At 34.5% G+C, this 22,660-nt stretch overlaps 1 pseudogene; it reads left to right on the top strand.

The window, feature by feature from the left end:
- The first annotated feature begins 960 nt into the window (after positions 1 to 960).
- LOC101410841 (inositol polyphosphate multikinase-like) lies at positions 961 to 15,434 on the top strand (annotated as a pseudogene).
- The last annotated feature ends 7,226 nt before the right edge of the window (positions 15,435 to 22,660 follow it).

Raw genomic sequence — 22,660 nt, 5'->3', positions numbered from 1 at the left:
AGAATCAACTCCATCAACTTCTTCCTCAGTTTTAAACAAATGAGACACCTTTAATATAGAAATCCAGGAAATTGTTCACCACTTGCACTTTGGCTAAATTATCCAGCCACCCGCAATCATGTCCGTTATATGAAGGCTGGATATTTGAACACAATCACTGTGCTAAGGCCAAAGGGATCAGCATAATATCCTTTCCATCATTCCATCTTTTCTTTTGTCTTCTCACCTTTTTCAAGAAATTAAAAAAAAAAAATTCAAAGTGATATTGCAGACAGAGAAAACCAGAGTCCCCAGTGTCCTCAGCCCTACCACTCTTCCCATTTCTCTCTTTTCTCTAGACTCTATGCACTTGAGACCATCAGAAATGGATATATCTACATTGTATATTAATACTCCCCTAATAAAATATTAATTGGTAGAAGGCTTGTTTTGAAGGCTATGACTCCACCACTAAAACCACATCTTCTCACCCTACACTTCCTTCTGATCAAGTAATTTTTAAACATGTGATTCATGCAGGACAATCTCTCATCCAGACAGGTGATTTCAGTTGCATAATTAAGGTGTGTTACTAAGTAGAATGATTAGTAAGCATCTGCAATAGATTCTTCAGGTAAATTTTCATCTGTAAGTCCTCAGTCTAGGCTTTTTTCCCATGCATACGGATTTTAATGACAGATTGACAATGTTATTCAATAAAATTAAAGGGATTCAAATACACCTGTTATAGGGGAAGAGAGGGCTTGAGTTCTTTTGACAATGGACCAATGAGGAAGATGTAAGGATTAGAGTTAGGGTTACATGAATAACTTTAGATCCTAGGTTTCCATTCAAGAGGCAACTCTAGGAAATATAATCATTATATACTGTGGTTACTTACTTATATAGAGAGGTAGAAGTTCAAATTCTACATATTCTTGGGCTGCTGAAACAAAAATATGAGGGAGTGGAAATCTGGAAATGTCCAGCGGATTCCATGAAAAAAACATAGATACATTCAGATGTAAGTGACTTAGCATGCAGCAGAGACAGAAGGAGAAGATGCCAAACCAAATTTTCATTGCCATATAAAGCAATTATTGCTCAGGACACTTGACATTTTCTACTAACTATATAAAACCAAGAACTTATAGTTTAGTTTTAGGCCTGAAAAGAGTATTAATCAATGATTATTTATTTTAAAAGTGAAAGTAGATAAATTATGTAGGAGATGCCTAGCCATAATCTAAATGAAGCCTAAATGTAAAATTTAAATACTGTTTTCTAAGCATTCCTAAACATTTCTCCACAAATCATTACCTCCAAATATTAATCTGTGTTCATCTCTGGATCCCACAGAGAATAATTTCTATTCACAAATTTTGAAGTTGGAATGATTTGGATGTTTTTCAAACAAAACTACTTCCTTTGACAAAATTCTTTAGTGTGGGTTCTTGTCAACTGACTCTTTTTTTTTGATGAACTTACCATGGCTATTTTTAAAATTATTAATGATTTTCATTCTCAGAAATACCTACTTTATAATCGGCCAAATAATTCTCATAACATCTCTCCCCTTTTGTATTATAGCTCTGTATATGTAAAGGCACAAAATTTCTATCTTTCTTCATCCTTCCCTTCTTCTAGTTAAATGTTGGCTGGCTATTCCACTTCAACATAGCATGCTGTTAACTGTTCTTCACCTCTGAATACTCCATGGCAGAATTATCAATTAATCATCACTGTTCTTGGTTTCTAGTGCCTAGAATTTCAAAGTCACACCCTGTGTCTCAAAAATATGTTGATATTGTTTACTTATATGGCTTGGAATTTTTTTAAATATGTACTCTACTCTCATTGGTAATACATGTGTATTACATCAAGAAATATCAGGCCACCTTAACTTGTCCTTGGTACATAGGCCTTAATCTATACACTTACTCATTATCCAGAAGAAGCTGCAGTGGAAAGGATTAGTTCAGGGAAAGTTGCTCATTGCTGGTTCAGCAATGAGAGATTTGTGTTTTCTAACAATTTCCCCTGATGATAAGTTTCATCAGCCTCTGGCAAATCCTGAGAGATATTGTTTATTCTCAAAAGCCAAGAGGAGTGGTTAGACCAGAGGAGTAGCCGCAGTTTTCTCAGGGTTATATTCTTGCAGAATTCCCTTGGACCACATAATTTATTTCATAATTTGACCAGGAGACAGTCAAATCTTAACTATATTTAATATATAGTTAATTGAAAATAGATACTAATTTGAGCTTTTATTTGCTCTTTGTAAAAAAAGAATCACTGAAGTATTATAATCCTACTTCCCTAAATCAAGTCTTATTAATTTTTTGGCACACTGCCATTAATGTTTTCAATAGTCATTAAAAATATGGTTACATGAAATATATACCTTTCACTTAATATTTTATTATTTACACAGTTTATAAATTATTGAGAATATCTTTATTAATTATACAATATTTTTCATGAGAAAGATGCAGAACAATTTAAATCTCTAAACATTGGTTATTTTGTTATTTTAGTTAATTTCTTATGTAGTTCTATAATGATATTCTTTATGCATTACTATACTCTAGAGTGTAAGAACTGGTACTATTTCTTTAGTCATTGCCTTCATTTTCATTGCCTTATCCCAAATTTAATTACAGTTCTCCAAACATAGAATAATCTGAATAAATATTTCTTAAAAATATTTTAGAATATTTTTACTATGGATTGGAAAACAACAACATGGAGTATATTAAACTAATTGAATTGTCAGGGACATATTCACATATGATAAAACAATAAGTAAACAACCATAAACTAATTAGAAAATGAAAAGATAATATGTAAAATTTACAAGGCTAAAATTTGCTTGCTAAAATCTGTATCAAAAATTCATTAATCCCTGACATGATTAATCAAGAAAAAGGAAAGAATAAAAATGACAAATATGAACCCTGGAGAGGATTTATCATCACAGATTATAAAGATATTAGAATGCTAATATTGGAAAACTATGAGTAATTTATTCCAACAAATTTGTAGCTTGCATACAATGTACAACATACTCTCAAATGTTTAGAATGAAAGTAGGTAATAGATAGATGATAGCTAGATGATAGATAGGTAGATTGATAGATAGAAAGTAACAATCATACAATACCATAACATGCCAAAAGTTAGTATTTTGGGTTATCTAGGTGAGGGGTTATAATACAATCTATGCATTATTTTTTAAATTATTTTTGCAAAATTGCTGTAAGTTTGAAGTTATTTCAAAAGATAAAAAATAAACATGTACATGTTTTTTGAAAAATATATCTTTTCAAAGTTGACCTAATTGGATTCAGAAAATCTGAATAGTCTGAGTTTTATTAGAAAGATCAAATTTACCATAAAATCTTTCCAAAAATTGAACTCCAGGCTCCAATTGTTTCACTGGTAAAAGCTATTAAAAAATAAAAGGGAAAATGAATCATTATACACAAACTCTAACAGAAATTAAAATAATTGAGAAAAATGTCTAGATCATTTTGTGGGGCCAATTCTAAAAGGAAAGCCTGATATTATAAGAAAATGAAAGTCTATAGATCCAAAAAATTAGCAAAATGTTAGGAAATAAATCCAGCAATATATAAAAAGCTTCAAATACCATGGCCAAGCAAGCTTTATCAAAAATGCAAGGGTGTTTAAACATTTATAATAATGTGAGGACATCTAATAAGAAGAAAAAAATAATTAGAAAACATGAACAAACTAACCCAAACAAGCAGAAGAAAACATACTCATAAAGACCAAAGTGGTAATAATAAAATAAAGAATAGAGAAATACAAACAAAGTCAACAAAATCATGTGTTAGCTTTGTGCAAAAATCAACACAATTGACAAATCTTTGCCTAGCCTGGCAAAGACAAGTTGAGAGAAGATCCAAATTATTATAATATTCTACACTGTACTGGAATTTCTAGCCAGAGCAATTAGGCAACAACAACAACAACAACAAATGCATCCAAATTGGAAAGGAAGAAGTAAAACTTTCCTGGTTAACAGATGACAGGATACTGTGTATAGAAAATTCTGAAAAATCCACAATAAAAAATCCTAGAGCTAATAAATTTAGCAAAGAGGTGGAGAAAACATCAGCATGGCAAAATTAGTAGTGTTTCTTTACATTAGCAAGGAACAACCTGTAGAGGAAATGAAGAAAAAATTACATTTACAATGACAACTAAAAGAATCAAATATCTAAGAATAAATTCAGAAAAGGATGTAAGGAGCTCATAAAGGAAAACTACAAAATACTGTAAAAAGAAATCAAAGGAGACATAACCTAATTGAAGGACATTCCATATTCATGGATTGTAAAATGACAATTCTACCCAGAGAAATTTATAGAATCAATGCAATCCCAATCAAAATTACAACAGCCTTCTTTGCAGAAGTGGAAAAGCATATAATCAAATTTATATGAAAGTACAAGAAATACTGGGTAGACAAAGTCATCTTGAAAAGAGAACAAAGTTGGAGGACTCACACTCCTCAATTTTAACACTTATTACAAAGGCACAGTGATCAAAACAGCATGGTGCTGGCAGAAAGAGAAAGACTTAAATATAAGAACTGGAACTTAGAAGAAAACTTAGGGAAGCATCTTTAGGACTTTATATTAGGCAATGGTTTCTTTGATTTTACACCTAAAGCATGAACAACATAAGAAAAGAGTAGATAAAGGGGACCTCATCAAAATAAAAAATGTTTATGCATCAAAGGACATGGTCATGAAGGTAAAACACAACCTACAAATAGGAGAAAGTATTTGGAAATTACGTACCTAAAAAAGATTTAATATTCAAAATACATGAAGAAATCCTACTAGTCACAATAAAATGACAAATGACCCAATTAAAAAATGGACAGAAGACTTGCATAGACATTTCTCCAGAAAATATATATAAATGGCCAATAAGTACATGTAAGGATGCTGAACATCATTAGCCACTAGGGAATTGAAAATCAAAATCCAGGGAAATACCATTTTGTGAAAACTAGAATGGCTGTTATTTTGAAATATGGAAAAATAATAAGTGTTGGATAGGATGTGGAGAAGAAAAGGTAACACTTGTTCAGTGATGGTGGGAATGAAACATGGTACAGCTCCAATGGAAGACAGGTTGGCAGATCCATATGCAAGTGATACCACCTCTGAAAATATACCCAAGAGAATCAAAAGCACAGAATCGAACAGATAATTCCACACTGGTATATACAGAGGTATTATGCACAATTACTAAAGATTTGAGGCAACCCAAGTTTTCATTCATTGATGAACAGAGAAACAAAATGTGGTATATACATACAATGTAATACTATTCTGCTGTAAAGAGGAATAAAGTTCTGATACATGTGACCACATGGATGAACATTGAAGACATGATATTGAATGAAATAAGCCAGTCACAAAAGGTCATATTGACAGTTTAAGAATGATGTTATTGGGGGCTGGGATTGAGATAGGGAATGTATAGTTAATGCTTAAATTGTACTGGATTTCTATTCGTGGTAATGGGAAACACTTGGTAATGGATTGTGGCAATGAAAGTACAATATTCTGAGGATTATAACAATATGAATTATATATTTGAATATGGTTAAAAGGAAGATTTGTAATTATAGATATGTTCTTAGAATCAATTAAAAATATAGGATTGAAAAACACAGTTAACAGTAAGGGTGAAATAGAGATTATAGGAAAATTATAATACTGATTCATCAATTGTACCATATTAACGAAATAAATGTACCATATTAACGAAAAGTGTTAATAATCGGACTGGTATATTGTAACTGTATTTTCTGCATGATTTTTCTTTAAACCTAACACTCATCTAATAACAGATAAAGAAGAAAGATATATCTGAAAAGGATTATAACAAGAGATTAAGTTAGTAATCAAATTAATTGCCACAAACAAAAGTTTAGGATTGAAATAATCCATTGCATATTTACAGGAAAAGTTTAAATAATAATGAACGCCAATCTTTCACAAACTCCTCCAAAATTTAGGAGAGGGAAAGCACTGTCCAATTCATTAAATGAGGACAGTCTTACCCTGATACCAAAACCAAAGAAAGATATCAAAAGAAGAGAAAACTATCAAACAATACCTCTTATTATTATAGATGCAAGAATCTTCACCATACAAACCAAATTTAAAATAGCATCATATAAAACGGATTACATACAATGACTAGTAGGATTTTTCCTAGTAATGAAAGGTTAGTTCAATATATAAAAAATTCAATGAGTTATGGAAACTTCTCGGGAAAAATGACACATTTGGGAGCTCCAGGTCTCAGTCCTTCCACCAAAACAACTATTAAATAGGCAGGAACTATAGGAAACAACTATTTTGAAAGTCCACAGGCCAAAAGAACACTGTACAGCATCGAGGGAAGAGTGCGAAGAAGAGACTGATGAATTATGGCAAATGATTGCAATTGGTCTTTCTGCATGGTGGTTATTGGCATAACCATTCCCCACTCTTGCATCAAGTCACAGTGGGGTCAGGTCCCTGGCTAACTGTTCATGCCAGAAAGGAATGCAACAAGTCTCTTCCCCAAGAACATAGCTGATAATTTATTACAGCTTTTGACTAATGACTTTGGATTGATGGGTCTAGGTCATGATGGCAGCTTTTCTATCAACTCATCCCAGTCAAATGTGGTGGCAGCCATTGTTTCAACCCTCACCAGACAGAGGTGGAGGCATTGGCAATTTAAAGAAATATGGCTTCCTCTGGCCTGTGGGAGAAATTTAGGTGAAGACTTGCATTTGCTTGGCAGGCCAAGAAATCTAAGCTTTAGAACCCTTTCAAAGAGTTGCTCATGCCCTTCTTAACCCATTCCAAAGACAATTTGGACTAGGTCCTACCCCCTCCATGGTTCCTTGCCCAGTTTGGCTGAGAAAGACCAACTTGGGAGTGCCCTTTCAAAGGTGATCCTCCTTCCAGAATTTGATGTCTAGGCAAAAGCAGCATGAGACAATTAAAAGAATTTAAAAAAGAGAGGTGGACAGTCTGGGACAAAAGCCTGCTGGATTATACACTTGTAAGAGGGAGGTTTATCCCATAAAAATCTAAAAGGATAATTAAATTCCCATAAACAGGGAATTCAAAACAAATCAAAGCAATCAAACAAATAATGAGAGGCCCAGGACTAGACAAGGCCCAGAAAGAGGGTAATCCCTGCACAGTGCATTCACCGTGAACAGACCTTCCTAATAGGAGGGCTGAAGTTGAAGAAAATTTTTTTCTTATCACCAGATGGTTACAAATCCTGGATACAGACATCCCAGGATGTAAGTCCCAGATATAACATTTTAAATTATTAAAGTGCACAGTGATAAAAAAGAATCCAAGACAAACAAATAAGCAGAAAATGATGGTCCAACCAAAGGATTAAAACAAAAATATAGAAAACACAAAAGATGATGAGTAGGTGGACATACAAAACAATGTGTTTAGAAAAATGATCTTAAGAATGCTTAAGTAGATGAAGGAATGTATAGAGAAAGAAATACATGATATCAGGAAAACAATAAGTCAACAATATAAGAGTCTAAGTAAAGAGAAATTTTAGAAAGGAACCGAACAAAGCTGCTGGAGTTGAAGACTAAAGTAACTTAACGGCAAAATACCCAGGAGGGTTTTAAGAGCAGATTGGAGCTGGCAGGAGAAAGAATCAGTGAACTTGAAGACAAGACATTTGCAATGAGTCAGGTTAGAGAAGAGATAGGGAAAAATAAATAAATAAAAGTGAAAATAGCCTAAGAAAGCTCTGGGAAATAAACAAGCACACCAATATACATATTATGGGAGTAACAGAAGTAGAAGAAAGGGAGAAAATGGCAGAAGAAATAATCAAAGAATTAATGGCAGAGTAGTTCCAAACTTAGCAAAAGACATGAATATGAACATCCAAGAAACCCAGAAAACACCAAACAGGATAAATATAAGGAAACATGCATCCCACCATATATTGATTACACTATCAAGTGATAAGTACAAGGAGAGAGTTCTGAAATCTATGAGAAAAACAATGACTTGTGTATGAAGGAGTCCCAATTAGATTGAGCACTGATATCATATGGGAATCTATAGAGGAAAGTAGACAGTGCGTTGAAATATTTAAAGTACTGAAGAAAAGCAACTGCCAGACAAGAATTTTGTACCTGGTGAATCTTTCTTTAAAAATGAGAAAGAGATTAAGACATTCTCCAATAAATAAAAGCTAATGAATTTCATCTCCACTTGGATAGTCCTATAAACAATGCTAAATGGATTTCTTCAGATTGAAAGGAAAAGACACTAGACAGTGGTTCAAAGAAGCATAAAGAAATAAAGACCTGCAGTAAAGGTTATCATTTGGTTAATTATAAATGTCAGTGAACAAATAACATATATAAAATGCACATGGCATTTTAAAACCACATATCTGTATACAACCAATGGGTTAGAGGAAACTTCCTCAAAATGATATAGGACATTTCTGAAAACCCCATATCTAATATCCTACTTAATGGTAAAAAACTAAAAGCTTTCACCCTAGGATCATGAACAAGACAAGGAATTTCAGTGTAGAATCTCATGTGACCCGGCAATCCCACATCTACGTATATGCCCAAAGAATTGAAAGCGGGACTTGAACAGACATTTGCACACCAATGTTCATAGCAGCATTATTCACAATTGCCAAAAGACAGTAGCAGCTCAAGTTTCCATCAACTAATGAATGGATAAATAATATGTCATATATTCACCCAATGCAACATTATTCTCTTGTGAAAAGGAAAGAAGTCCTGACACATACAATATGGTTGAACCTTGAAGGCATTGTGTTGGATAAAATAAACCAGACACAAAAGGACATACATTGTGTCCCCTCACTGATTTAAAAAATTCATATATACAAACTCACAAAATCAAAATCTAGTACATAAGTTACCAGGGTATGTAGTGGTGACAGGGAATGGGAAGTTAAAGGTTAAAATGTACAAGATTCCTATTTGGAATGATAGAAATGTTTTGGTAATAGATGGTGGTGATGGTAGTACACTATTGTGATGCACTGAAATATATATTTGATTATGATTAAAAGGGGAAATAGATTATATACAGTATCAGGATATTTATTTACATTCATGGAACTACGCTACACAAACAGTTATACCATTGGCTTTAATAGTATAAATATAAAAATATGCTGTGACATGTTGTAACAAACGTTCCACAGCAACTAAAGGTATTCATGTTGGGTTGGTGTATAGGAATCCTGTATTTTATGTATGCTTGTTCTGCAAATCCACCACTTCACGAGTAAAGGGAAAAAGAAATCAATAAGATGCAAAATATTAATAGATAAAAAGAACAAAAAAAATCATCTCAAGAGATGCAAAACAGTATTTGAAAAAATCCAATATTGTTTTGTGATAAAAAAAATACCCCATAAATAGGAATATAAGTAAACTTTCTCAATTTGACAATGGTACATAAGAATTACCTACAGTTAACATAATCTTGAAATAGAGCTACCCCTAAGTCCAAGGAGAAGTCAAGGATATTTACTCTTCCATTTATATTCAACATTGTTCCTGAGGTTCGGGTCAGAGTGAAGCATTTTAAAAATACAATGAAGACAAACTGAATAACTGTAAAGACATTGCATATACATGGATTCAATGATATTAAGATAAAATTACCCCAAAAGTGAGCTACAGTTCAATGCAATATCTATAAAAATCCCAGATGGATTTTTTTCAGGAATTGAAAAATTTCTCCTAAAATTCAGAGAAATGCAAGTGACTTCCAAATAGGCAAAACATTTTGAAAATGAATACAGTTGGTGGCCCCACACATAATGATATTTAGCTTACCTCAGTGCTGTAGGAATTAATACTGTGTGGAAATGGCACAAATACATTGTTAAATGGGATATGAGTGAGACTCCAAAACTAAACACAAACATTAATCAATTGATTTTTTGACAGGAGTTTCAAGGCAATTACATGAAGAGAACATTCTTTTAACGGTACTGGGACAAGTTTGATTTCCACATGCAACATAAATTTGGACTACTGTGTTTTACAAAATGAATCAAAATCCTAAATGTAAGATCAGAAAATATAAAATTCTTGGAAGAAAATGTGGGTATGCATCTGTATTACCTTGCTTTAGGCCATTTTTCTAAGGCATGCTACTTAAAGCAGAAGCAATAAAAAAAATCAGATAAATTAGACTTGATCAAAATAAAGAAACTTTTGTGCTTCAAAAGGTATTATCAAGAAAATAAAAAAGGGTACTCAGAGCACACAAGAAAATAATTTCAAATCATATATTTGGTGAGGATTTAATATCCAGTATATAAAAAGGACACTATAACTCAACAATTAAAAGATAAATATATTACTTTTAAAATGCATAAAAATTTGAATATACATTTCTTCAAAGAAGTTATACCAATGGATAATAAGAACAAGAAAAGATATTCACCATCATTAATCATAAGAGAAATGCCAAGTAAAACACAGTGAGATGCTACATCATACCCATTAGGGTGGCTATAATCCAAAAATGGAAAATAACAAGTCTTGGTGAGGATGTGGAGAAATTGGAAACCTCATACAATGCTGGTGGCATAAAAATGGGGCAGCCGCTGTGAAAAAAGGTTTGGTGATTCATTAAAAAGTTAAATATAGAATTATCATATGATCCAGCAGAATTTCAAAACACGTATTCAAACAAAAGTGTACATACAAGTGTTCATAGCAGCACAAGTCAAAGTAGCCAAAAGTTTGGAACTGCTAAATGTTCATCAGCTGACGAATGCATAAACAAAAACATATGATGAAATCTTATTGAACTTAAAAGGAATTAAATACTGATACACGAATAAACCTTGAGAACATTATACTTTGTGAAATTAGTCAGACACATAAGATCACGTTTCTTTATTTCCTTTATATGAAATTTCCAGAATAGATGAATCCATAGAGACATACAACAGATTAGTGGTTGACAGGGGCAAAGATGTGGGTGATAGGGAAACGAATAATTAATGGGCATGTGGTTTATTTTGGTGTGATGAAAATACTTTGGACCTAGACAGAGGTGATTTTTGCACAACACTGTGAATGTAGAAAGTGCCACAATACAACTTAAAATCAGTAAATCTATATTGTGTGTTTTGTCCCAATAATTTAAGTAATTCAAAAGTTTGAAAATAGATGTCCATGTTATTTAATTATCTGTGAAACTGCTGCCAACTCTGTTCAGTATACGATCCCATTATTATTTAAAATAATTCTATACATTCAATAATATAAAAAGTTTGAATAACACACCATTTTATAGTGGATAATGCTAATGGGAATCTGGGAAAGGAAGGACAGAAAAATATTTTGCATTATTTGCATTTAAAAAAAATAAGTATACAGCTTCAATTCACATTCAAGTATACTTACTGAGAGGAGAAAGTTCTATAGACTGTTCACAGGATGTGGCATAATTTTGATTATTTTAGTTGTTTTTTCGCACATATAGATATCATCAAGAATTTCATATGTGCAAAAGCCCCTATATGAACTTTGTCATTATCAAACTTTTCTAAGCATAACAAAACCGCATTAAAAAGGAAAAAAAATGAGACTAATAAAAATACCTTGTGTAAAAATCAAAATTAAAATTCAATAAGGTTAGGAATGAGTAATTAGAAGTGAAATATCGGAAACAATTTCATTGGTTCTTGATTTTGTAAACCCAAGTGGACATTCTTACTAGACAAACGAGACAGAAATAAGAGTTAAAACAAAAGGAGAAAATTGAATATTACTAGAAACAGAAAGTTTTTTTTATATATTGGCATTAGTTTTCAAAGATTTTCAAATAATATGCCAGTGATTCAAGAGTAGCAAACGGACAAAAATAATGAAGATGGGGAAATCAGAGTACTGGAATTTGCCAACTTCTAAAATAAAGAATGGGAGAGAGAAAATGAAAACTATAAAAATTTAATTCCTAAACCTAATAATTCAGAAGAGCAGAATTTCAGAGAATGTCAGGGTAAGTGAAGTCGGTGACAAGTTCATAGAAAATAACTAAACGTAAATTTTGTATAAAAATGCTTTACTGGAGATGAAAGAAAATACTTCACAATGATAAGTAAATCCAAGCCGCCCCGTTGCCTCTTTGGCTCGGTGGGTCTCCAGGCCTGCGCAGGGGTCATGGCGCGGCGGGGCAGAGGAGCTAGAGCTGGGAGCTGCGCTCAGCTGTGAGTTGCTGCAGGGGAGCGCCCGAGCCTCCGCTGCGTCTTCGGCCCCCACCTTGGGGCCTCAGTGGGCACCAGTGGCGGGAACCCCTAGTCTTCCCCACGCCCGAGCCTCAGCGACCACCGCGTTCTCAGGCTCACTCTCCCTCCTCCCCTTTTTCTCCTTTAGCCGCATCCACTTTTCCAGCTCTCCTTTATGGCAACCGAGTCTCTATTCCTCCTCAGCTTGAGGCGCCGGGTCCCCCCAAAATGAGTTGCCCCTGAGGGCACCCTGCAGTCGGTGCGGACTGGCTCCACTTGCTCAAAGGCTGCGTGCCCCTGTCGCATCAGGTAGTCCTCATATGTATTAGAAAGACAATGTGGACATCCAGGATTTCAACCAGCCCCTTGATATTTTTTGTGTGTGTATCTTGATTTCTCAGGCATAGTGCAACATCTAGATGACACTGTTTTGACATACTTAGAGCCCTCTCCACGGGGTCCTAGAGAGCTAGAATTCTATAACACGGTATGTGCTGCTGATTGTAATGACAGTGTTCTTCTACAGCTAAGAAAATATCTACCAAAATATTATGGCATCTGGTCAACTCCCACTGCACCAAATGATTTATACCTAAAACTGGAGGATGCGACTCATAAATTTAATAAGCCCTGTAGAAAGGATGTAAAGATAATGCAGAAAAGTTATGATCCTTTTGCTTTATATGAGAAGTTTCTGCAACAGGTCAACAAGTGCCCACTGATGGAAGAGAGAGATTTTGGTGCTTGGCATGAGGGTCTATCATGTTCATTCTGATAGCTACAAGACAAGGAACAGTGCAATGAAAGAAGCTTAACAGAAGAAACGATAAAGGATGGAGTTTCCAGGTGTTTTCATAATGGGTTCTGCTGAAGAAAAGATGCAGCTGCTGCCAGTATTCAGAAGATTGAGAAAATTCTGCAGTGGTTTGAAAGCCAGAAGCAGCTTCATTTTTATGCAAGTTCATTACTGTTTGTTTATGAAGTTTCATCTCAGCCAACCATTACAAATGCAAATGACAGAACTTTGACAAAAAAATTTTTGTACAAATGACAGCAGTTAGACACAGAAGTATTGTAGTACAATAATTTTTATGCTTGAATTTTCATGGCAAATGTAGAAATAGAGGCTTTGGTGGGCAACAGCTTGTCTAAAATGTATGCTCCTCACAGAAAAATGTATTAAGAAAGGCATCAGTCAATTGAAAATCTGGAGCAAAACAATGGGTGGAAAAGCATGTCACAGAAATATTTAAATTGGAAGGGAATTTCCAAACTGGAAAAAGTTTACTACCACCTTCACACTAGTTGCCAAGAGGTTGAGAAGTAAAAGTGTGAATGATAGATTTTACTCATGTATTTTCTAACAACACAGAACATGAGGGATATGATTATGGGCTATATCGATATTGCAAAATATTTAAACAATTGAGTCCTTTGCCACAATCTTTTTACGAGGTGGGCCAATCGTAAGGAAGAGCAACAGTCAAAATCTTCACGTTTGTAATCCTACTTAGAAAATTTGTATTGTGAGTCTACATTTTATTTGTCTTTATACTTTTCTTAGAAGGATTAACATTTTTATAATCTTACTTAGGAAACCTAGTTATTTGTTCATTAGACAACTATGAAGAATAAAGAAACTTAGGAATGTTTAGCAGTAAGCAGGGAATGAGGTGGTGCCTGGTTTAAGCATCTATTTCATTCAAGCAAAATACAAACCATTATTCAGTAACTAAGAATTTAGTTAGTTTTTGTATTTTTCAGTACTGGGGGCTGGGAATTGAACCTGGGATCTCATATGTGGGAAGCTGGTGCTCAACAACTGAGCTACATTGGCTTCTCAGAGTTGTTTTTTGTTGGTTTCTTATGTTTGTTTTTTAAGGAGGAATGGGGAATGAACCCAGGACCTCCCATGTAAGTGGTGAGTGCTAACCTACTTGAGCCACATCCACTCCCTACTTAGCTTTCTGTAGCCAATTTATCATGAAATCTCAGTTTACCCAACCTTAACAGTGATCCATATCTAAATTTTAAATTATTAGAACACTTACAGAAATCTAGAAAACAGAGGTTGATGTCTGTAGTATTTGCTATTTATGAAGTTAATAAAATTGGAGAATTTTCTACTTCAAAAATAAGTACTGTTGAGGCTCTGTGGCTGTTTGAGTTTATTTATGAAATCGCCAATTATAAGGATTATGTTTGTAAACTGGTCTGTTCCTCTCTGTGTGATGCCCTTTGATTGTATTAAATTCAAAGGTTTTACATTGATTAAATTAAAACGAGAGCTTTGATTCGACCATATCGGTAGGGCCTGACTCACGGTTGGTCCCCATATAAATGGTCATTCACTCAAGAAGACACACAGAGAGATCTCAGTTGACAAGGAAGAGGAGAGAGCTTAATTTTGATGCTGAAAACCCAGGAAGAGCTGAGCTATTTGGCTGATAGTTTGCAACTGAAGAGAACAGAGCAGTTCAGGCTAATACCAGCCTACAGCTGAGATCAGAAGTTGCCTTCACAGAGCCTTAGAGGAAAGAGGAAGGCTGAACACTTGTAGAGGTTGCCTGCATTCTTGCTTCAAAAAGTGGTGACAGACTTCCATTAGAAAAAAAAAAAAAAAAACTTGTTTTGGGCTCTTTAGGGCCTTGTATCTGTAAGCTTCTAACCCAAGTATAATCCCTTAATAAAAGCCAACAGATTTCTGATACTTTGCATCAGCACTCCTTTTGCTAACTAACACAGGTTCTATATTAAACATTCAGACCAGGAAATCAAAAGGTGCTTCTTAGAGAAATGATTTAGAATTGCTGCATTCCAAAATCAGACTTCCCTCTTAATTTCCATTTGTATATATTTTACAAAGTGTATATACTTTGAAAAAAGAAAATAGGCATCAACAACAACCAAAAAAAAATCTTGAAATTAATGGCACTTATTGTTCTTGCCAGGATAAGGAGAAGAGAGGCTATTTGCAAGGAATAAAGTATTTTTCTTCTGAAATCTTTCTTTTATGGGAACGTTGAATATATGTTTAATACATTATGAAAACTGCTTTAAACCATATAATCCCTTTTTTCTCTAATTGCAGCTTAGAAAAAGTAGATGGCTGAAGCTTTGTCTTATTTCTCCTTTAATTTCTGAGTTTTGTTATATGCCCTCTTATACTTTAGTAGTAGAAATTTAAGTTGCTAAATAGTGTTTCCAGATTTCTAATAAGCAAAGTATTATAATGTCCAATAGTGTGAGTGTTAAAACACTACATTTAATTTGATAATTAGTCATATAGAGTTGGGTGCATATCAAAATCCTTCCATTTCATGCATTTTCAAAGCAGTTTTAAGTCATATTCAGCAGATAAATTTATTATAATTTAATTATTTGGGGGTTGGGGGGGCAATGCTACTTTTCCTAGAAAAAATAGATTTTTAAGTATTGTCTGTTTCATATCCTCCAGCTTAAAAAAAAAACAATAACAGTTATTTGTTACTAAAAACATTTAAAACTAAAAAGATAAGTCAATCAGAGAGATTTCCAGGAAGATGGTGTTGAAGAAGGTAGGCAAGGAGATTGCTGTGCATCATCCAGGAGGGAGTAGGAGAGAGAGACAAAGAGGTCAAAGGAAAACTGTGAGTTACTTGCTCCTGTGAATGGGAATGGCTCATATGCCCCACCCTCAAGGTGAAAAGACCAGACTTATTGCAGCCAACTGAGTGGGAATGTTTCTCTCCCTGGAAGGAAGAGGGGTCTGGCAGAGCACTGAGAGTGGCTTCTTTCAGTGAGTTTGCTCAGATGAGCCCCCTTTGAAATTAAAAATTAAAAAATACCCCAGTCAGTGCTGGAGAGGTGAGGGGGAGTCTGATCAGGCAGGCAGCCTCAGCCAACTGCCCTGGAAGAGAGAGGAACTAAGTCAGCCAGGAGGCAGGGACAGGTGCGTGAACAACCCAGCTCCAGCAAAGTTTAGAAACCCAATTTGCCTGAGGGAATGGGGACAGGGAGAGCCAGATAAGCTTTCAGAAACCTACTTAATCCTGTAGTGTGGGAGTAGCCCCGTGGAGAAACACCTGCCTCACATATACTAGGTTCCTGGTTCAATTCTAGGTACCTCCTAAGAGGTCAGGTACCCAGCTGGAATCCTATGACAGGGAACTCTATGTTTTACAATCTGTCATTTTTTAAACTTTTTATCATTTTTATTTTATTCTTTACTTTATTTGCTAAAGTGAGGTTCCTTACCTGTGGAGGGTAGACTGCAGGGTGATTGACTGATGCTCATCAGTTGTCTCAGACCAGCAGTCTGAGATGGTTCCGAGAGGCCCAAGAGGGAAACCTGCTACTCCTGAGTTATTTTTTGTTTGTTTGTTGTCTTTTCTCTTTCTTTGTGTCCTTTTTCTTATTATTATTTTTACTACGTATTTGCTTTATTTTATTTCTTTCTTAACTTTTTCCCTATTCCTTGGTTTTTCCTTCATGTGGCCTGTTCTTGTTTGTTATTCAATTTTCTTACCTTGTTCTCACATTTTTCTTATCTTTTCTTTTATTCTACTTTTGTTCTTTTTTTCATTTTTATTCCACCTTTTTAATTCTTATTCCTTTGTATTTTTTGTAATTTTTCACTCATAACTTATTTATATGCCTGGCTCTTTTATATTTTCTTTTCTATTTTTTTCAAATTATTACTATTATTATTTTCTCTTCTCCCTTTCCTCTTTTATTTTTTTAATATTTTTTCAAGGAAAGACAGACAACAGCAAGAATATAGAATATGTGGAAGCAAGTGTCAAAACAGAAACTTAACAAGAAAACAAAACAAAATAAAACCCTAGAATAGACAGAGAAGCTAACCATCTGAAAAAGTTCATCAAGTTAAACAGATGTCTAGACAAAAATTACAAGTCATACTAAGAAACAAGAAGACATGGCCTAGTCTACTGAACAACCTAAAAAACAGGAGGAGATGTAGAATGTGGAAGAATCAATCAAAGATGTCCAAACAAATACTATGAATCAACTTAATTAAGTGAAGAAAGAGATAAAGGATATTAAGAATATACTCGGGGAACATACTGAAGAAATCATAAACATATGTAAAAAGATAACTGATCTGAGGGTGATGAATGACACAATGTGAGAAATAAAATGTAGGGAGGAAGCCAAAAAACAGCAGATTTGAATAAAAGCAGAGGACAGAATTAGTGACATTGAAAATAGTACATCTGAAACCAGACAGATAGTGTAACAGATATAAAGACAGAAAAATTTTCAGCAGGGACTTAGGGAAATGAATAAAAAAACAAAATGCACAAACATACACATTATAGGCATTCCAGAGGGAGAAGAGAAGGGAAAGGGGGCAGAATGAATGTTGGAGGAAATAATAGCTGAAAATTTCCCAATTCTATGGAGGGATATGGATGCACATTCCAGGAAACACAATGCACCCAAAAGAGTATAAATCTTAAAAGGTCTACTTCAAGACTTATATTTATTAAATTGTGAATTGCTTAAGGCAACGAGTAAGTACTGAAAACATGAAGAGATAAGAGACCCATCATGTACCGGGGATTGAAGCTATCTGAAACCATGGAGGTGAGAAGGCAGTGGTATGACATAGTTAGGGTGCTAAAGAAAAAGAAAAAGAAAACTTCCAGCCAAGAATTAAAAGCTGGTATTCAAAAATAAAGAAAATATCAAACTATTCACAGATAAAGAGAAATTAAGAGAGTTTGTCAACAAGAAGTCTGCCCTTCAAGAAACTCTAAAAGGAGTTTGGCAAATTGAAGTGAAAACAGGGGAGGTAGTGTTGAAGGAGAGTGTAGAAAGAAATAGTAAGAATAGCTAAAAAACATTATGAGAGAAAAACTACAAAATAGGACATATATAAACATTGGTCTATATGGCTAATATAAATGATCTTTTGAGATTAATAACATTGAATGTTAATGGTTTAAACTCTCCAATCAAGAGACACAGATTGATAGAATGGGTTAGGAAATAAGACCTATCTATATGCTGTCTACAAGAAACTCACCTTAGACCCAAGGATGCAAGGAAGTTGCAAGTGAATGTTGGAAAAAGATTTTACACACAAACAATAAACAAGAAAGAGTTGGAAGGAGCTTGCCTAATCTTGGATAAAAAACTTTAAGTGCAAAACTATTGCAAGAGACAAAGAATGACATTATATACCAGCAAAAGGGGTATTCTATCAAGAAGAATGAACAATCATAAACATTTATGGAATTTTGACCAGGGGTCTCCAAAATATATAAGGCAAACATTTGAAAAGCTAACTGGAGAAATAGATGCCTTCACAATTATACTGCTAGACTTTAAAACACCATTATAACAATTAGATAGTGCCTATCAACAGAGAGTCAATAAAGAAACAGAGACCTTGAATAATTCATTAGAGGATCCAGGCATAATAGACATATACAGAAAATTACACCCAAATACAGTGAATATACATCTTTTAGAGCTCAAATGGAACGTTCTTCAAGATAAATGACATGCTAGGTCAAAGAACAACTCTCAACAAATTAAGGAAGATTAAAATTTTACAAGTACTTTCTCTGACCACATAGGGATGAAGTTGCAAATCAATAAGGTTCAGAGAGTCAGAATAGGGAAACGGTTTTTCAAGTTAAACAAGACACTCTTTGACAGCCAATTTATCAAGGAGGAATTTCAAAAAAAATCAGTAATTACCTTGAAGCAAATGAAAATGAAACACCACATAACAAAACCCATGGGATGCATCTAAAGCAGTGGTGAGGGGAAAATTTTTAGCCGTAAATGTTGATATTAGGAAACAAGAAAGGGTTAAAATCAAAGACCAAATTGCACACCTGCAAGAACTAGAAAAAGAACAGAAAACTAATCCCAAAGAAAGGAGAAAGAAGGAAATAACAAAGATTACAGCAAAACTAAATGAAATTGAGAATGAAAAAAATACTAGAAAAATTAACAAAACCAAAAGCCTGTTTCTTTAAAAAGATTAATAAAATTGACAGAATCTTAGCTAGACTATCAAAGAAAAAAAGAGAAGACACGAATACATAAAATAAAAAATGATGGACGGGAAACGGACTTTGGCCCAGTGGTTAGGGCGTCCGTCTACCATATGGGAGGTCCGCGGTTCAAACCCTGAGCCTCCTTGACCCGTGTGGAGCTGGCCATGCGCAGCGCTGATGCGCGCAAGGAGTGCCGTGCCACGCAAGGGTGTCCCCCGCGTGGGGGAGCCCCACGCGCAAGGAGTGCGCCCGTGAGGAAAGCCGCCCAGCGTGAAAAGAAAGAGCAGCCTGCCCAGGAATGGCGCCGCCCACACTTCCCCTGCCGCTGACGACAACAGAAGCGGACAAAGAAACAAGACGCAGCAAATAGACACCAAGAACAGACAACCAGGGGAGGGGGGGGGAATTAAATAAATAAATAAATCTTTAAAAAAAAAAAAAAAAATGATGGAGGTGAAATCACCACTGATCCCACAGAAATAAATAGTATCTTAAGTGGATAGTTTGAAAACTTATTGCCAATGAGATGGGTAATAGATGGGCAAATTTCTAGAAACACACAAGCAGTCTACATTGACAAAAGATGAAACTGATGAACTCAACTGATCAATTACAAGTTAAAATATTAAATTATTCATCACAAACCTCCCAACTAAGACAAGATGACTTCACAGGTGAATTCTACCAACCATTCGAAAAAGAACTAAAACCAATCCTGCTTAAACTCTTCCAAACAATGCAAGAGAACATTGCCCAACCCATTCTCTGATGTCAACATCACCCCAATACCAAGCCACCTAAAGATGCCTCAAGGAAAGAAAACTACAGACCAATCACTCTAATGAATCTGGATTTTAGCATAACAAAATACTTCCTAATCATATTCAACAACACACCAAATGAATTATACAGCATGACCAAATAGTTTTCATCTATGGTAAGCAACGATGGTTCAGTATAAGAAAATCAATGTAATACACTACAATAACAGATCAAAAGAAAAAGAAATCACATCATCTTCTCTATTGATGAGGTAAAAGCATTTGACAAAAGATGGCACCCTTTCTAGATAAGGACACTGCAAAAGATAGGAATAGAAAGAAAATTCCTCAACATGATAAAGGGTATATATGAAAAACCCACAACTAACCTCATTTTCAATGGTGAAGTGCAGAAGGCTTTGCCTCTAAGATCTGGAACAAGACAAGGAAGCCCACTGTCACCACTCTTATTGAACATTGTGTCTGAAGTACTTGCCCAAGCACTTAGGCAAGGAAAAGAAATAAAATGTATCCATATTGGAAAGGATGAAATCAAAATTTCATTATTTGCAGATGACATCATCATATACGTAAAAAGCCCTGAGAAATCTACAACAAAGCTTCTAGAGCTGATAAACAGCTCTAGGGATCAGTAAAGTTGCAATATGTAAGATCAACATGCAAAAATCATTAACTTTCCTGTACACCCATAATGAGCATTCCGAGTAGGAAGTCAAGAATAAAATTTCATTAAAAATAGCAACTAAATAATCAAATATCTGGGAATAAATTTAACCATAGATATAAAGGACTTGTTCACAGAAAATTACACAAAATACATAATAAGAAAATATTAAACTCCCATGCTGTGGAGTCCTGCTATGTTCTCAGTTAGAGGGACAAGAATCCCTCAAGAATATAAGCAGTGCCTTATAAAAGAAAACCAACATGAAGCCAATCCCTAAATATTATTGCATGGAACTATTAACCTTATTCTTCAAAAATTGAAACTTAATGTTGACTATAGTTTCTTAGGAGGGGCCAAAGGAAGAATAGAATAGATGAAACATACGACTTTGGAACTGTTTTGCATGATCTTGGAATGATGGATACAGGCCATTTTAATTTTGTCAAAGCCTATAAAAGAATATGATGCAAAATATAAATCATAATGTAAACCATTGATCATGGATAGTAGTAATGATTCAATATTTTTACATCAATTGTATCAAATGTACAATATATATGCAAAATGTTATTAATAGAGGAGGGGCAGAAAGAGGAAGGACGGTAGGTATATGGGAATCCCCTATAATTTCGATGTGACTTTTCTCTAAACTAAAGCATCTTTGATGATAAAGTAAAAAAAAAGACACTGGGCAAGTATACAGAAGAAATTATCAATGTACATAAAAGATAACAGATATTATGAAGATGAAAGTTAATTGAAAAAAAATCTATTGTACTGTGTTTTCTATTTTTACCTTTATTTTTATTTTTTAATTTTAAAACTTTGTATTTTATTTATTATTAATATTATTTTATTTTCATATTTTTATTTATTTTTTAGTTTTGATTTTGGAGAGGTTTTGGATCACAGAAGGGTAGCAACAATGACAGGGGAGAATCACTTCTGCAGCATGTTGGTAATGGGAGTATATGTAGGGAGGAATGCACCCGTGGCATGCTCTGTGGCATATGAATATGCTCAAATGGCCACAGTGGGTTCAGACCCACACATAACCAAATAATATCAAATTCCCATCCTAGGACATTCTCTAAAAGAGCAGCAAGAATCCCATGATTACATGGGCAGTGCCTAGTGAAGGAGGACAGACCATTATGCTAGGCTTTGATATTGATGGTTGTACTTATGAAACTTTTCTCAAGAAATTGAAACTTAGTCAATATTGTATATTCCTAAGAATTACCTCCAAAAGCCTCCTTGTTGCTCAAATTTGACTCTCTCTACACCAAACTCAGCATAAAATGCCCTACCTTACCTTCACACTCCCCAATCATGGGACATGACTGCCAGGGATGAGCCTCCCTGGCATGGAGGCATTGAAGTGTCAACAAGCAATGCATTTGGAAAAAGACCTTGACCAAAAGCGGAATTAGTAAATACAAATGAGGGTTATGGCTACGAGATTTGAAAATGAGTCAGAAGGTCATTCCATAGGTTATGATTATAGACATGTCAGGAAGATCTCATTGATTGCCACAGTAAACAGTACACAAAGAGCAGGGTTCCTGAGGGCTCTAGGCATATCTGGACAATATTGGCAGGGCAGGCATTCTTAGGAATTCAGCACCCTGTCCATGGTGCTAAGTATGGAATATATGCTCCCCAATGTAACAGAATTAGACTCATTTACAATTTTCCTACTAATGAATATTCTACTCCTTTTATTTGAGCCTATAATTAACACTGTACTTGTTAAATATATATCCCAGAGACTTATACCTTCAGTCTGTTCATATGTGAGTTGAGCCCTGTATCTTAGCAAGAGTTCCAACACCTACTGTCTAGTTCATTGGAATTGCCCAGAACAACTAGCA

Source organism: Dasypus novemcinctus, chromosome 10, assembly GCF_030445035.2.
Source record: "Dasypus novemcinctus isolate mDasNov1 chromosome 10, mDasNov1.1.hap2, whole genome shotgun sequence".
Classification (NCBI taxonomy): domain Eukaryota; kingdom Metazoa; phylum Chordata; class Mammalia; order Cingulata; family Dasypodidae; genus Dasypus; species Dasypus novemcinctus.
Note: the sequence above shows the minus strand (reverse complement) of the source record. Positions and strands in the feature narration are given on the sequence as shown.